The 5,000-nt window shown below is 45.6% G+C and overlaps 1 protein-coding gene across 1 annotated transcript in view; it reads left to right on the top strand.

Moving 5' to 3' along the window:
• Positions 1-447, top strand: part of LOC118964486 (MYB proto-oncogene, transcription factor) — a 26,260-nt gene extending 25,813 nt beyond the window's left edge. The window contains 1 exon segment of the mRNA XM_090233521.1: positions 1-447. This exon segment is cut by the window's left edge and continues 1,665 nt beyond it. The gene's annotated coding sequence lies outside the window, so the exon portion shown is untranslated.
• Positions 448-5,000: the final 4,553 nt, after the last annotated feature.

Below are 5,000 nucleotides of genomic sequence, written 5' to 3' on the forward strand. Positions count from 1 at the left end.
CCGTCCAATCTTCTCAGATCTCCACAAGGGCAAAGGGCAAAGGGTTCTATGGGTCACTTGAAGAGTGGGCCTACGAGCCGGACCCAGTAACATGTTTTAAAGCTGCACTTGATCGAGAACGCTGTTATTGATAAGATTACTACAAACGTGGGCCCACAGGATACCAAGGTTTTGGTAAAAAAAAACCACTGTGTTTCAGAAAATATTACTTTTGATACTTTTGTCTGTTTTGTTGTTGTTGTTGTTGTTGTTTTTTTTCTACCGTCTTTGTAATCTAACGCCACGATACTAAAACCATGTCGTGTGCATCAGATCGAAAAACACTCAGCAGTGTTCTCTCTTATCTCGTTTGATACCCTTTTTACATTTTTATAAAAGCATTTCCACAGGACAGGTTTTTATGTGTTTTTTTTAATACTTTTTCAATAAAGTCTTTTTTTAAAGTCATATCTTTGTTCTTGAGGTTTGTGTTATATGATACAGTGCCTTGCGAAAGTATTCGGCCCCCTTGAACTTTGCGACCTTTTGCCACATTTCAGGCTTCAAACATAAAGATATAAAACTGTATTTTTTTTGTGAAGAATCAACAACAAGTGGGACACAATCATGAAGTGGAACGACATTTATTGGATATTTCAAACTTTTTTAACAAATCAAAAACTGAAAAATTGGGCGTGCAAAATTATTCAGCCCCTTTACTTTCAGTGCAGCAAACTCTCTCCAGAAGTTCAGTGAGGATCTCTGAATGATCCAATGTTGACCTAAATGACTAATGATGATAAATACAATCCACCTGTGTGTAATCAACTCTCCGTATAAATGCACCTGCACTGTGATAGTCTCAGAGGTCCGTTAAAAGCGCAGGGAGCATCATGAAGAACAAGGAACACACCAGGCAGGTCCGAGATACTGTTGTGAAGAAGTTTAAAGCCGGATTTGGATACAAAAATATTTCCCAAGCTTTAAACATCCCAAGGAGCACTGTGCAAGCGATAATATTGAAATGGAAGGAGGACCACTGCAAATCTACCAAGACCTGGCCGTCCCTCTAAACTTTCAGCTCATACAAGGAGAAGACTGATCAGAGATGCAGCCAAGAGGCCCATGATCACTCTGGATGAACTGCAGAGATCTACAGCTGAGGTGGGAGACTCTGTCCATAGGACAACAATCAGTCGTATATTGCACAAATCTGGCCTTTATGGAAGAGTGGCAAGAAGAAAGCCATTTCTTAAAGATATCCATAAAAAGTGTCATTTAAAGTTTGCCACAAGCCACCTGGGAGACACACCAAACATGTGGAAGAAGGTGCTCTGGTCAGATGAAACCAAAATTGAACTTTTTGGCAACAATGAAAAACGTTATGTTTGGCGTAAAAGCAACACAGCTCATCACCCTGAACACACCATCCCCACTGTCAAACATGGTGGTGGCAGCATCATGGTTTGGGCCTGCTTTTCTTCAGCAGGGACAGGGAAGATGGTTAAAATTGATGGGAAGATGGATGGAGCCAAATACAGGACCATTCTGGAAGAAAACCTGATGGAGTCTGCAAAAGACCTGAGACTGGGACGGAGATTTGTCTTCCAACAAGACAATGATCCAAAACATAAAGCAAAATCTACAATGGAATGGTTCAAAAATAAACATATCCAGGTGTTAGAATTGCCAAGTCAAAGTCCAGACCTGAATCCAATCGAGAATCTGTGGAAAGAACTGAAACTGCTGTTCACAAATGCAACCTCACTGAGCTGTTTTGCAAGGAGGAATGGGAAAAAAATTCAGTCTCTCGATGTGCAAAACTGATAGAGACATACCCCAAGCGACTTACAGCTGTAATCGCAGCAAAAGGTGGCGCTACAAAGTATTAACTTAAGGGGGCTGAATAATTTTGCACGACCAATTTTTCAGTTTTTGATTTGTTAAAAAAGTTAGAAATATCCAATAAATGTCGTTCCACTTCATGATTGTGTCCCACTTGTTGTTGATTCTTCACAAAAAAATACAGTTTTATATCTTTATGTTTGAAGCCTGAAATGTGGCAAAAGGTCGCAAAGTTCAAGGGGGCCGAATACTTTCGCAAGGCACTGTATTTTAAAGATGGACTCCTCATTAGGGGAAACAGCACAGAGGTGAGCAGTGTGAAGGTGCGCAGTGTGGAGGTGAGCAGTGTGGAGGTGAGCAGTGTGGAGGTGAGTAGTGTGTAGGTGAGCAGTGTGAAGGTGAGCAGTGTGAAGGTGAGCAGTGTGGAGGTGAGCAGTGTGAAGGTGAGCAGTGTGAAGGTGAGCAGTGTAGAGGTGAGCAGTGTGAAGCTGAGCAGTGTGAAGGTGAGCAGTGTGGAGGTGAGCAGTGTGAAGGTGAGCAGTGTAGAGGTGAGCAGTGTGAAGCTGAGCAGTGTGAAGGTGAGCAGTGTGAAGGTGAGCAGTGTGAAGGTGAGCAGTGTGAAGGTGAGCAGTGTGGAGGTGAGCAGTGTGAAGGTGAGCAGTGTAGAGGTGATCAGTGTGAAGGTGAGCAGTGTGAAGGTGAGCAGTATGGAGGTGAGCAGTGTGGAGGTGAGCAGTATAGAGGTGAGCAGTGTAGAGGTGAGCAGAGTGAAGGTGAGCAGAGTGAAGGTGAGCAGTGTGAAGGTGAGCAGTGTGGAGGTGAGCAGTGTGGAGGTGAGCAGTGTGAAGGTGAGCAGTGTGGAGGTGAGCAGTGTGGAGGTGAGCAGTATAGAGGTGAGAAGTGTGGAGGTGAGCAGTGTGAAGGTGAGCAGTATAGAGGTGAGCAGTGTGGAGGTGAGCAGTGTGGAGGTGAGCAGTATAGAGGTGAGCAGTGTGGAGGTGAGCAGTATAGAGGTGAGCAGTGGAGAGGTGAGCAGTATAGAGGTGAGCAGTGTGGAGGTGAGCAGTGTGGAGGTGAGCAGTGTGAAGGTGAGCAGTGTGGAGGTGAGCAGTGTGGAGGTGAGCAGTGTGGAGGTGAGCAGTATAGAGGTGAGCAGTGTGGAGGTGAGCAGTATAGAGGTGAGCAGTGGAGAGGTGAGCAGTATAGAGGTGAGCAGTGTGGAGGTGAGCAGTGTGGAGGTGAGCAGTGTGGAGGTGAGCAGTGTGAAGGTGAGCAGTGTGAAGGTGAGCAGTATAGAGGTGAGCAGTGTGGAGGTGAGCAGTGTGGAGGTGAGCAGTGTGAAGGTGAGCAGTGTGAAGGTGAGCAGTGTGAAGGTGAGCAGTGTGAAGGTGAGCAGCAGTATATTCAGTATTATGTTGTTCTATCAGTGGTTCCATTGCAGCCTGATCACTAGAAATTGACGTTGATTTCAGACGTGTGGGAAGAGAACAGTGTAAAGGAAGGTCCTGAGAATGTTGATATATAATATACCTTCCTCTGAGCTCGTCCAATATATTAAACAACACTGGGTGTAAACTAATTTCTCCACCAGTACAGCCAGTAGAGGACTGGCCACCCCTCAGAGCCTGGTTCCTCTGGTCTACCCAGTACAGCCAGAAGAGGACTGGTCACCCCTCAGAGCCTGGTTCCTCTACCCAGTACAGCCAGTAGAGGACTGGTCACCCCCCAGAGCCTGGTTCCTCTGGTCTACCCAGTACAGCCAGTAGAGGACTGGTCACCCCTCAGAGCCTGGTTCCTCTACCCAGTACAGCCAGTAGAGGACTGGTCACCCCCCAGAGCCTGGTTCCTCTGGTCTACCCAGTACAGCCAGTAGAGGACTGGTCACCCCTCAGAGCCTGGTTCCTCTCTACCCAGTACAGCCAGTAGAGGACTGGTCACCCCTCAGAGCCTGGTTCCTCTGGTCTACCCAGTACAGCCAGTAGAGGACTGGTCACCCCTCAGAGCCTGGTTCCTCTGGTCTACCCAGTACAGCCAGAAGAGGACTGGTCACCCCTCAGAGCCTGGTTCCTCTACCCAGTACAGCCAGTAGAGGACTGGTCACCCCTCAGAGCCTGGTTCCTCTGGTCTACCCAGTACAGCCAGTAGAGGACTGGTCACCCCTCAGAGCCTGGTTCCTCTGGTCTACCCAGTACAGCCAGTAGAGGACTGGTCACCCCTCAGAGCCTGGTTCCTCTCTAGGTTTCTACTGATTTAAAAAGGGCTTTATTAATATATTTTGTTGATTTATTAATTGATGGTGCTCGGAGCCTGAGCGTGCTGCTTAGACCAATGCACCAAGGCAGTTCACAATGCTCTAGCAGGCCCTGAGAATACTTGATGATACTTGATGGTATGAGACCGGTTGGTTTGCAGAGCCTTCCTCAAACCACGCAGGAATTAACCCTGTAACCACAAGGAATTAACCCTGTAACCACGCAGGAATTAACCCTGTAACCACGCAGGAATTAACCCTGTAACCACGCAGGAATTAACCCTGTAACCACAAGGAATTAACCCTGTAACCACGCAGGAATTAACCCTGTAACCACGCAGGAATTAATGAGACAAAAATAGACGTTAATCCATAATACGTCAAATTTGGAAGGGAAACTATGAGACCCTGTTATCTATTGTCAATCATGTCCAAGGTATTTGTTGTCGGCAGTCATTTTGTTGTAATATCCCAAACGGACATGGCAGTTTCAGCCAACTGCACAGTTTTACAGTCATTGGCAGACTTTCAAACTGACAATTCCACTTTGAGATTGACTCAATATCAAACTTTCGTTCGCAAAGAATGTACAAATTGATCGGTCCAGTGGGTCAAATGTTTGGTTTGAGATTTAGACTCACAGGGATGAAATGTAGAATGAAGAAAGTCATTGAATGAAAGTTAACTTCTCATCTACAATAATGTTTATGACTCTAGCTCTATCTCTGTAGTATTCAGATATACCTCACTCTGTAGTATTCAGATATACCTCACTCTGTAGTATTCAGATATACCTCACTCTGTAGTATTCAGATATACCTCACTCTGTAGTATTCAGATATACCTCACTCTGTAGTATTCAGATATACCTCACTCTGTAGTATTCAGATATACCTCACTCTGTAGTATTCAGATATACCTCACT

This window comes from Oncorhynchus mykiss, chromosome 4 (assembly GCF_057628025.1).
Source record: "Oncorhynchus mykiss isolate SJ-2025 chromosome 4, ASM5762802v1, whole genome shotgun sequence".
In the NCBI taxonomy this organism is placed as follows: Eukaryota; Metazoa; Chordata; class Actinopteri; order Salmoniformes; family Salmonidae; genus Oncorhynchus; species Oncorhynchus mykiss.